At 40.3% G+C, this 12,614-nt stretch overlaps 1 pseudogene; it reads left to right on the top strand.

The window, feature by feature from the left end:
* The first annotated feature begins 700 nt into the window (after positions 1-700).
* Positions 701-9,380, top strand: LOC136511325 (putative receptor-like protein kinase At3g47110; annotated as a pseudogene).
* The last annotated feature ends 3,234 nt before the right edge of the window (positions 9,381-12,614 follow it).

Here is a 12,614-nt window from a genome sequence, read left to right as displayed (position 1 = left end):
AGATCTAGATCTAGGATTTTGTTTTTTTATTCTTTTTCAATTTTTTCTTTATGTGACTAGGGTTTGCATGTAGGTGAATGTGTAAGATTTTAATTGTTGCTAATGTGTAAAATATCCTCTACCATGGCTACTAATTATCATTTAATATTTATTTTGATTCCTTTCTGTAATGTGTGTTTATAATTAGTTATGGATAAATAGGCCACTAGTTAATTATCATCTACCATGAAATTGGAATGGAGTTTGCATGAAAGGTAGTGGATGAAATATTAAATGTTGCTAATTTTTTCTTTGAAATTGTTTATTTGAACCTATTAATTTATATTTTAAAATATTTATGTATTAATAGTCAATTAATTAACTATCCTCTACTACCATGGTGCGTGTCTCAGGTATATACAATTATTCTCGAGTAATATTCTTTTTTTGGTTGTTTTGTTTCTATAAGATGGACTATAGAAACTCTTGGATGTATGGTTCGTTAAGACACGATGCTCTTTTCCGTGATGAGGTGGACAAATTCATCAAAGCCGCAGAGAAGCATGCAACGACGTTGAAAGAGAATAGTGACATGATTATTTGTCCCTACAAAGATTGCAAGAACCTTATTGCATTTCGAGATGTGAGTACCATTAAAGAACATCTAATTAGGAGAGGATTTGTTCCGGACTACATAGTGTGGATTCATCACGGTGAAACAATGGTTGTTGATGACAGCGACGATGATCTAGCTAATGAAGCTGAAACCCAAGCATACTTGTCCCAATTCACAAACGATCTTGAGCAACAAATGGATCGTGACTATGGCAATGAACAAGGTGGTGGCTTTGGCAATGAACAAGGTGGTGATGATGCTGATGGTGTTAGCAATGATGGCGAAGCACGTGAGGGGGATGCAGATGACGGTGACAACTTGGACGAAATGCTTGGGGCCTTTGGACCAGAAATATTAGAAAAGAGCAAGAGAGGTCTAGAAAATCTTGAGAGGGTGACAAAAGCATCGAAGAAGACTATGTATGATGCTGAGAAGGGCTGTCCGACATACTTCACACTGCTATATTTTGTGCTTGAGCTACTCATCCTGAAGGCTAAGTACGGCTGGTCGGACTACAGTTTCAATGATCTATTGTGCCTCATGTCATGGTTGCTCCCACAGCCGAACATAGTTCCCGCCAACACATACCAAGCGAAGAAGGTTATAAGTCCACTCACATTGGGGGTTGAAAAAATCCATGCATGCCCCAACCACTGTATCCTTTTTTGGCGTGGCACATCGTTCGAGACTTTAGATACATGTCCTAGGTGTGAGGCTAGTCGGTACAAGAACAATGACCTTCAAAGTGGGGTGGAAGCCTCCATAGGAAAGATGAAGAAGGGTGGGAAGAAGGTGGTGCAAGAATCTCAGCCCCCAGAGGAAACTCCATTAGGCAACGATGCAAATAAGAGAAGAATTCCTGCCCTGGTTATGTGGTACTTGCCAGTGACCGACCGCTTGTGGTGTATGTTCCTAAACCCTAAGGAAACCGCACTGATGATATGGTGGGATGATGAGCGCAAGGTGGATGATGATACGATCGCACACCCGGCCAATTGTATCCAGTGGCAATCGTTTGATGCCAAGTACAAAGCATAATTCAGTGATGACCCATGGAATGTATGGTTCAGCTTGAGCACCGATGGAATGAATCCCTTCAATGAGAGAATGACCGACCACAACACATGGCTAGTCATCTTGACCATGTACAACCTCCCAACGTATTTATGCCAGAAGAGGAAGTACCTTCTCCTCACCATTCTTATCTCTGGCCCCAAACAACCAGGCATTGATATAGACGTGTTCTTGGAGCCTCTGATGCAAGAAATGGAGAGGCTATGGATGTATGGGGAGCCGATGTATGATGCGTTCTGGCGGGAGGACTTTATATGCAAAGCAATAATATTTGTTACTACCAATGATTAACCCACGCTGTTTGCCCTATCTGGACAGTTCAAAGGCAAGACTGGATGCTTAGTCTATTTGGATGGTACTAAATAGGTGTTCCTAGATGGATCCAGGAAGATAGTTTACATAAGGAACCGGTGCTTCTTAAAGACAGGTCACAAGTACCGTGGCAAATTGTACCTAAGATACTATGGCAACATCTCAGAGGATGAACCCCCTCCAGAGAGACGTTGTAATGGAGAACATGTGTTTAGAATGGTCTAAAACATACACGTCGTCTATGGAAAGAAGAATCTAGATGGAACGATTAGAGATAGAAGCACACCTCCCATCGAAGGCGTACTATTCAAGAAGCAATCGATCTTCTTTCAGTACCTGCCTTATTGGCCAGACTTGGAGGTCCCCCATGCCACTGATGCGATGCACGTACAGAAGAATGTCTTTGAGAGTCTCATGGCTACCTTGATGGACACGGGCAAGTCAAAGGATGGTCTCAGATTATGGAAAGACATGGTGCAGCTGAATGTGATGCAGGAGCTTTGGCCGGTACAGCAAGATAATGGCAAGTATAGTCTTCCCGCGGCTAGCTTCAACCTAACCCTAGAGGAGAGGAGAGCTATATGCAATTTCCTTAGGGGGGTCAGAGTGCCGACTGGGTTTTCGATGACCCCGAAGAAGCTAGTGTCGATGAAGGACCTATCATTAACATACTGCAAGGCTCACGATTGTCATGTGATGCTGATAGTGTTCCTACCAATTGCAATCAGGGCTATAAAGCCAGAGTTCCTAAAGATGGCCTTCACCTGCATGTGCTACTTCTTTTAGAAGATCTCACAGAAGACGATTCGCAGGCAAGAGCTGAGTGACCTACATGAATTCATGGTGGAGACCTAGAACCAGCTAGAGATGTGTTTACCTCCCGCTTTTTTTGATATAATGGTACATCTCATGATTCACCTGGTTCATCAGATCAAGGCGCTGGGCCCTAGCTTCTTGCATGAAATGTGGTCCTACAAGCAGTTCATGTTGGTTCTAAGCCGATACATGCATAACTGAACACACCCAGAGGGCTCCATGATAGAGGGTTACAATTCCAAAGAAGTCATCGAGTGCTGCCAAGAGTGGCTAAAAGTACAAAGAGGGATTGGTAATCCCGATTCTCATCACAAGGGAAGGCTAGCTGGGAAGGGCACAAGTGGTAGGAAAGTGTTCCTCGACAATGATTACATAGAGGTGAGTCGGGCGCATTACAGTGTCTGGCAGTGATGCAACCATACATTGATGAACACATGGCTATCATTATGGCCGAGAGGAATGGCCATTCAGATGATTGGGTCATGAAACAGCATAAGTAATGCCTAACATCATGGTTGAAGGACCAGAACATATAGCCTAGAGAAACCATAGATTCTATCACCATCAGTCGGTTGGCGGTCGGGCCATCAAAACTGGTGACGTCTTGGAATGCTTATGACATCAATGGGTATACATACTATACCGACACAAAAGACAGGAAATCTATGAATCAGAACAGCGGCGTCCGAATAGAGGCTCTCGACAGAGTGGGGCGAAAGGTGTTGTACTTTGGCATAATTGAAGATATATGAGAACTTGACTATGGAAGGGATATAAAGGTGGCCATGTTTCGATGCCGCTGGATCAAGCAACATCAATTAAATGAGATTGGATAGAGAGTCGTCGACCTCTAGAATGTAGGCTGCCAGGATGACCCTTGGGTGCTCACTGAACAAGTCGCGCAAGTCTTCTATATGCCCGACCCGCAAAGTAACCTCCCCCCAAAGAAGAAGACAAAGCACGTGGTGGCCTCTGGAAAACAACATATCATCGGAGTTGATGGCGTGGACGATGTTGAAGCTTACAATAAGTGTGATGAGATGCCGCTATTCACAGACTTTTGTAAGAAGATCGAGGCTGTGGAAAAGAACCTGCCCAAAGATGTATTGCCATGGGAACAAAAAGGTGTTAAGGGGAAAGTTGTCATGGTGGGCTAGCTAGTTTATGTAAGTGTATCAGTGTTTGTAAGACTACATTCATGTATGTGTGTGTGAGACTACATTTATGTATGTGTGTGAGACTACATTCATGTATGTGTGTGAGACTACATTCATGTATGTTTGTGTGAACAATATGTACTAAGAATTTAACAAATTATGAAATTACCAAAATAAAAATTGTAGATCTCTATGAGTTATTCAACTTTGGTATTCATTACTTTTTTAGTTGAAATGATTTGGGGGTCCAAATTTTGGTTCGAACTTGTCATTTTTTCAAATTTCAAATTTGAAAGGTTTAAATTTTGTCAAATGACAAGATGACTAAAATAAAAAGTTGTAGATATTAATGAGTTGAAAAACTTTGGTATTCATCACTTTTTATGTTGAAATCAATTTTGGTCTCAAATTTTGGTTCGAACTTGTTGTTTTTTAAAATTTCAAATTTGAAAGGTTCAAATTTTGTCAAATGACAAGATAACCAAAATAAAAGTTGTAGATCTTGATGAGTTGAACAACTTTTGTATTCATCACTTTTACATCTGAAATCATTTAGGGTTTGAAAATTTGGTTTGAACTTGTCAAATTTCAAATTTTAAAATGTGTAAAACATTGTCACATCCAAGTTTGATCAAACTTAAATGCTGAAGCATGATTTTAGAAATTTTTAGGAAAAGAAACTATCACATTTGGAGTTAGTATGAGGGAGAACAACTAATTACAAAGTTTATCCATAGATTAAAAAGAGAAATCACACTGTTCTAGATGATCCTTACATGATCATAGTGAACAGTGTGATTTTTTTTAATCTATGGGTCAACTTTGTAACTAGTTTTTCTTCCTCATACTAACTCCAAATCTGATGATTTTTTTCCTAAAATTTTCTAAAATCATTCTCTATCAATTTATTTTGTTGGTTTTGTCAATATATACATATGAAAAGTTTGAGCAATTTAAAATTTGAATTTAAAAAAATGCAACTTCAGATAAGATTTTGGTACCCCAAATGATTTTAGCTGAAAAAGTGATAAATACCAAAGTTGAATAACTCATCAAGATCTACAACTTTTGTATTGGTCATTTCTTCATATGATAAAGTGGTAATGACATTGTTCACAAATGTGACACGTCTCTCATAAGGTTTTATGAACTATATGAGACATGTGTAAGATTAATTAACAATATATGCTAAGAATTTATCAAATGAAAAATGACCAAAATAAAAGTTGTAGATATTCATGAGTTGAACAACTTTGGTATTCATCACTTTTTATGTTGAATTTAATTTGGGTCTCAAATTGTGGTTCGAACTTATCGTTTTTTCAAAATTTCAAATTTGAAAGGTTCGAATTTTGTCAAATGATAAGATGACTAAAATAAAAGTTGTACATATTAATGAGTTGAACAACTTTGGTATTCATCACTTTTTATGTTGAAATCATTTTGAGTCTCAAATTTTGGTTCGAACTTGTTGTTTTTTAAAATTTCAAATTTGAAAGGTTCAAATTTTGTCAAATGACAAGTTGACCAAAATAAAAGCTGTAGATATTAATGAGTTGAACAACTTTGGTATTCATCACTTTTTATGTTGAAATCATTTTAGGTCTCAAATTTTAGTTCGAACTTGTCATTTTTTCAAATTTCAAATTTGAAAGGTTCAAATTTTGTCAAATGACAAGATGACCAAAATAAAAGTTGTAGATTTTCATGACCTCTACAACTTTGATGTTCAACTTTGATTTTCATTTGAGATCATTTGGTGTCTCAAAATTATTTTAGTAGTTTTGATTTTAATTTTTTAAAATTTAATTTTTCCCATTTTTAAAGGTTCAATTTTTCAATTTTAAACTATTGTAGTTGTCTTAGTTATTGTATATGTAAATATATATATATATATATATATATAAATAATTATAAAATTTTGTACTATTTATTTATTATTTACATTTCAAAAATTCATTTTGATTTAGATTTTTGAAAAAAAATTCAACTGTAGGGGCAGTTTATAACCTCAGCCGCCCCTACAGTTTCTCTGTAGGGGCGGCTTATAACCTCAGTCGCCCCTACAGTGCTCTGAGGTATATCAGTGACCATCGCTGTGGCCACCCGTTAAGTGTTGGGCGAAATCTCCTGTGGACGCCATCAGGCTACCCAATTCCTCGGCGGCTAGGGTTCCCACGGCACGAAGGAACCGAGGAAGGCGAGGACCGTAGGCTCCCGACGTGTCTCCAGCGGCTGGCCCCCTCCCTCTCCCTCTCCGCTCTCCCAGATCCGGAGCAAGGAGGCTAGGGTTCCCGCCGCACTGAGGAGGCGAGGATCGCAGGCCCCCGACGCGTCTCCGGCGGCCGGGCCCCTCCCTCTCCCTCTCCGCTCGCCCAGATCCAGAGTGAGGAGGCTAGGGTTCCCACCGCACCGAGGAGGCGAGGACCGCAGGCTCCCAACGCGTCTCCGGCGGCTAGCCCCCTCCCTCTCCCTCTCCGCTCGCCTAGATCCGGAGCGTCATCAACACCGTCTCCGGCAATCCGGTGGGATCGAGGGCACCGACGATCTCCCCGCCCTCATCGTGCCGCTGCCGCCTAGAGGAGGACCTTCTGTCCCACCACCGATGCCTTCTCCATGTGAGTATCCTCGCCCCCACCGCCGACGCCTTCTACATGTGTCTTCATAGAGGCTTGTCCTTCTGTTTGATAAATTGGTTTCTTCATTTTTTTCAATCCTTCCTTACTTGGCAGTGCTTCGTAGTAGTGGTCTAATACTATTTGTTCCATTCTTTTCATCTAGTTTGATGTGGTAATGTCAGTCACTTTGGTGGTTAGTTAATGTTCATATGGTTAGCATTTGTGCCAACACAGAAACGAAACAGGCTTATGGTGCTATGCTATGCTGGAATTGTTGAGAGATTGTGAGGTGATGCTATTGACATCACCATTTTTTTTGTGTCCAAAGATTAGTGAATGTATATAGTCAGATCACAAAAGAGACTACACTTCATCATTGATCACTCACCATTAGCTTATGTTGGCTTAGTCCGTGGGGAGAGGCGAGAGGTTGGCGGATGTTCCCCTACAAGGGGAGCTCAGCCCAGACCTCGGTAATCTTTCATTCCTTTCCTTCCTCAACCTCGCAAACACTAGCCTCGCTGGCTCCATCCCTGCTGAACTTGGCATGCTACATCGGCTTAAGGTTCTGCATCTTTCTTTAAATGGCCTCACAGGCCCTCTTCCAACTGCCATAGGAAACCTAACGAGGCTTGAGGATCTTGTCCTCAGTTCCAATAGCCTGTCTGGGGATATCCCGCCAGGACTACTATAGAATATGCACAGCCTTGAGAGGTTTGCTCTTGCCAAGAATGACCTAACTGGCCACATACCACCAAGCCTATTCAATAATATGCAATCCATAAAGCAGATCAGCTTAATGAACAATAGCTTATCAGGTCCTATACCACATAACCTAGGTTCCTTGCCCAAGTTGGAATTCCTATACCTGGGGTACAATAACCTATCCAGTATAGTGCCCCCAACCATCTACAACATGTCAAGGATGCAATGGCTTTATCTCGCACACAACAACTTTGCGGGTGCCATTCCTACCAATCAAAGTTTTAGCCTTCCTCTACTGAAGATCTTGGTTCTCGAATAGAACAACTTTGTGGGTCCGATTCCACCAGGACTTGCAGCATGCAAAAACTTAGAAATTCTCACTTTGGCAGACAATTATTTTGTGGACGCCGTTCCAATATGGTTGGCTCAACTACCACATCTCACCGATCTTTCCTTGGCAGTAAATAACCTCTTTGGCTCTATCCCAGCTGTTCTTAGCAATCTCACCATCTTACTGTACTAGATATGAGAACCAATCAGCTAACAGGTCGGATTCCATCTTTTCTTTGGAATTTTTCGGAATTATCTACACTATTTATGCACAACAATAATTTCTCCAGCTCAGTACCACCAACACTTGGGAATAACATCCTAGCTCTTGAGAGGCTTGCTCTTGGATTGAATAATTTAGATGGGAATCTTAACTTCTTGTCTTCCCTTTCTAATTGTAAGAATCTCCAGGTCCTTGACCTGAGCTTTAATTCTTTCATAGGGGGGCTCCCAGATCTTATAGGGAACCTATCAACAGAGTTACTTTGGTTTAGTGTAGGTTATAACAAGTTAACAAGTAGGCTTCCATCAACACTGTCAAACTTAAGCCATCTTGAAACATTAAATCTTTTTAACAACCTATTCACAGGACATATCCCAAATTCTATCACAATGATGCAAGACCTCATCTTACTTAGCGTCGATAACAATGACTTGTCTGGCCCTATACCGACAGATGTTAACATGCTGAGGAGCTTACAACAGTTATATCTTCCAGGAAACAAATTCTTTGGCTCTATACCCAACAGCATTGGCAACCTTAGTGTGCTAGAACAAATAAGCTTATCTAGTAACCGCTTAAACTCAGCTATACCAGCAAGCTTCTTCCACCTAGAAAAACTTATTTCTTTAGATCTTTCTAACAATTTCTTTGTTGGTCCACTTCCAAGTGATGTTGGTGGGCTAAAACAGTTGTCTTTCTTTGACCTCTCTTGCAACTATCTGCATGGAACCATACCAGAATCGTTTGGACAAATTATGATGCTCAACTTCCTAAATTTATCACATAACTCATTCGATAATATCTCCCTCAATAATATCTCTGGTACCATTCCCATGTTCCTTGCCAATTTCACGGTCTTGACATCCTTGAACCTATCCTTCAATAAGCTAGAAGGGAAGATACCAGAGGGAGGTATTTTTTCAAACATCACGTCAATATCTTTGATTGGAAACACTGGGCTATGTGGATCTCCCCATCTTGGATTTTCTCCTTGTCTTGAGGACTCTCACTCAAATAAAAGACACCTTCTAGTTATCCTTCTTCTAGTTGTCACTGCTGCATTTGTCTCCATTGTTCTTTGTGTCCACCTAATGATTAGAAGGAAAGCTAGTGTCACTGATCCAGGCAATGTTGTAAGACAAACATTAGTTACCTACCATGAGCTAATTTCTACCACTAATAACTTTAGTGATAACAACCTTCTGGGAACGGGAAGTCTTGCAAAAGTTTTCAAATGCCAACTGAGCAATGGTATGGTTGTTGCAATAAAAGTTCTAAACATGCGACTAGAACCGGCCATTAGAAGCTTTGGAGCTGAGTGCCATGTGCTTTGCATGGCTTGACACCGCAACCTGATAAGAATACTAAGCACTTGCTCCAACCTGGACTTCAAAGCACTCGTGCTCCAGTACATGCCCAATGGCAGCTTAGACAAGCTCCTACACTATGAAGGTACATCAAGTAGCTTGGGATTCCTTAAGAGGTTGTTGGTGTTGTGTGTGTTAACACTGCATGAAAGCCAATTGGAAAATGGCAAAAGTCTGATTTAATCTAGACAAAAGTTTAGCTCTTTGACAAAGTGGCAATGACTTTGGTAATAAGAAGGATTAAAAAAGATTATAAACACATCTGTGCAAGTGTTAACACTAAAATAATGATAAATAGGAGTACCATTGCTAGCTGGATCTCCATCGGTTTGGACTTTGTTTTGCATGTGGACTTGTGGATATCTTAATGGACTATGTTATAATGATGGACTTCATAATGGACTATGTTGTAATGATGGACTTTTGTGAATTATGATTTGTGATGATGGTCTTGTGTTTGTGGATGTATATATGTATATTTGTGGCGGTCAGATTCAAATTTGAATTATATATATATATATATGTGGTTAGATTTGAATTTGAATTATTTATTTTTTTGCTGGAAAATCCACTGTAGGGGCGGTTCTTGATTGAACCGCCCTTACAAATACACACAGCAGGGGCGGCTGGTGATACAGCCGCCCTTATAGAAATCCACTATAGAGGCGGCTGATATTACCAGCCACCCTTACAGAGGGCACTGTAGGGGCAACTGAAAACACCAGCCGCCCCTACAGAGAGCACTGCAGGGGCGGTCAGAAAACCGCCCTACAGAGACACCCTCTGTAGGAACACCCTGGGAAGGGCGGCTGGCGCAGCCGCCCCTACAGAGGCTCTAGAGCCGCCCCTACAGTAACATTCTGTAGTAGTGAATGCGACCATTTCTCCCTAAGGTAATCCTTTTCCATAATAGGCAGATGTCTGCATTAATTTCCTCATTGATTGCCGTGCAGTTATGCATCTCTATCTAGTAGTGTTGCACTTTTTAATGGGTGAGAACAAAGAGCATGGTTTATCATACGTCTTCCTTCATACATAGTCCATAATTCTGCCTTTATTATAAACTACATTAGGCAGTTGAGCTAGCGCTAGTTTCCTTAGCCAGGTTTCATAGTGTTAGTTCTGCTGTTTGTTTTTCGTTTTGCAGCTAGCACACGCTGCTCGTACTTTCCCTACCTCGTTTTGTTCATGTGTAATGGATGTTTTTCGCTGGTAAGTGGAAAAGGGGTCAACCTGATTTAAAAAGAAAATGCATCTAACTTTATATTATACTAGTGGCCATGCACGTGTGGCACACACGTATATACGGTAAGACATAACTAATAGAGAGAAAAAAGAAGTGCTTCGAATGATACAACAATTAAAAAATTATATGTACAACCATGAATATAATCATTTTAATAACATCTTACAATATGAACGTTTGTTTTTTTTTTGCACCAAAAAAGATTTTACACATTCTTACAAAAACCAACAGATTTCTCCTTAATCTGAATACATCAAGATCAGTATTCAAATTGGTAATTAAAGATCAAGTCACACTATAACTGACCCCATGTGTCCAGCGAGTCGCTGTTGCCCACAGGAGATCCCCTGGTCGACCTTAAGACTGGAGGGGCTGTTCAGAACCTGTAGAGCGATAGCTGGAACATGTTGATCGAGCGATAGCTGGTTTGCATGGTCCTCATTGGTATGAGCTGCATTGGTATTCTCATAGCGTAGATTTAACTCAGTTTATGAAATGAAGTGCAATGTGAGATGGATATTAGATCTTCCTTGTTTAGTTGTGCTCTGGTTACTTGGTGTTTCCCAAACTTTTTAAGGTCTGAGATTATGCTCCTACACAGAAAACAAACAATGTCAGAATTTTGAATATTTTTGGTCCATACTTCATTTCAATAAAAATAAAAACATATAATAGCTTGATAAAATCAGGGTTTTGAATATTTTTGGCCCACACTTCTTTTCAATAAAAATTGTGTTGCACCAAGAAGAACATCTATTGCTATATTCCACAACAAAAACACATATCACTGTCTTGCAGAGCTTTGTCATTAAAATAGAAATGCTAACCACCATTGTTCTCACTCATAAAAAATGCAGTATGACAACCGAGACTAAAACATGTCCAAATAAAGAAAATTGCATCTAGACACTATTGGATGTTTGGTTTGTGCAAGGCTTTGCAGTCTTATATGTCTAGAGCAATACATATAAACTTATCGTTAGTATGAACATGTTGAACCGATCAGTCCACATGCAAGCGACCATCAAGATGATTTCTGTTGCTTTTCAATCTAGTGCAACCAAGCAAACAATTGCCCCGACAGCAACAAAATAATAGTTGCTGAATCAATTCATGGCCAGGAACTCAAGCACATAAGATCTGAATCTAACCTATGGAGAGCAATTTTCTGAAATGAGTGGTGGAGAGGAGGCCTGCACCACTGACGAACCCTTGAGCTACACATGCTGATGAACAGAAAACCAGAGCAAAACCTGTCAGGTTGAGATGGAAGTGTGTAATCTTCCTGTATCACAAAGAAAAGTTTTTAATTTGTGATGGTATCCATAAAAAATATATATGCAGCAGATTATCATTTATTTCTCCAACTACTAATCAGACTATCATGCAACCATAGAGGATAAAAAGACATCCTTTTAATAGAGCAATCTCCCAAAACAACATTATTCCATGTATCCCTTCGTTGTTTTGCCTTAGCTAAACAATTTGAACATAGAAATAGCATACCACATCCATCAAATCACAGCAAAACACTGGATCGCAACTAAACTAACTCCAATCCCCTAAAATCACAAGCATCACAGAAGGGCAGAGTTGTCACTGTACCTGTGCCTTGATGACCTTGCTGAACTGGCCGAAGGTGCTAGAGGGCGTGTTTCGTGGTATCCCACGACAGAATGCCAACGAAGATCACCCAACATTGTCCTTCGCCATCTTGGCCAAATCAATTAGAATCCCTTACAGCCGCCACCACTAGCTGCACGGGAACCCACTGGCCACGCTGTAGTGGCCGAGGATCACGAAATGATGCTCAGAACTATACTTTCAACAGCATAATAACTTAGCAAAGGCATCATGAACATTGAATAGTAAATATTATTCTATAAACAAACAAAGAGCGAGCATTATTTATGTGCCTTGAACAAGAAACCCCACAGTGTGCACTGGTGTCCACTGTTCGCTTGCAAGCTCATAACCATTGGGATCTTCAACAGGTGGATGAAGAATAGAAATGCAAACATCCCCATCAGGATGAACTATTTCAAATAACATAAGAATTGTCAGAGCTTTGACGTGATCAATTAGTAGATGTGAATATCAGTCAGATAGCGAAACTTACCATTCGGATGCCCCATCTTAGAAGTAAATCTTACTGATGGTGGGCTATCAGA

The sequence above is a fragment of the Miscanthus floridulus genome, chromosome 16 (genome assembly GCF_019320115.1).
Source record: "Miscanthus floridulus cultivar M001 chromosome 16, ASM1932011v1, whole genome shotgun sequence".
Lineage (NCBI taxonomy): Eukaryota > Viridiplantae > Streptophyta > Magnoliopsida > Poales > Poaceae > Miscanthus > Miscanthus floridulus.
Note: the sequence above shows the minus strand (reverse complement) of the source record. Positions and strands in the feature narration are given on the sequence as shown.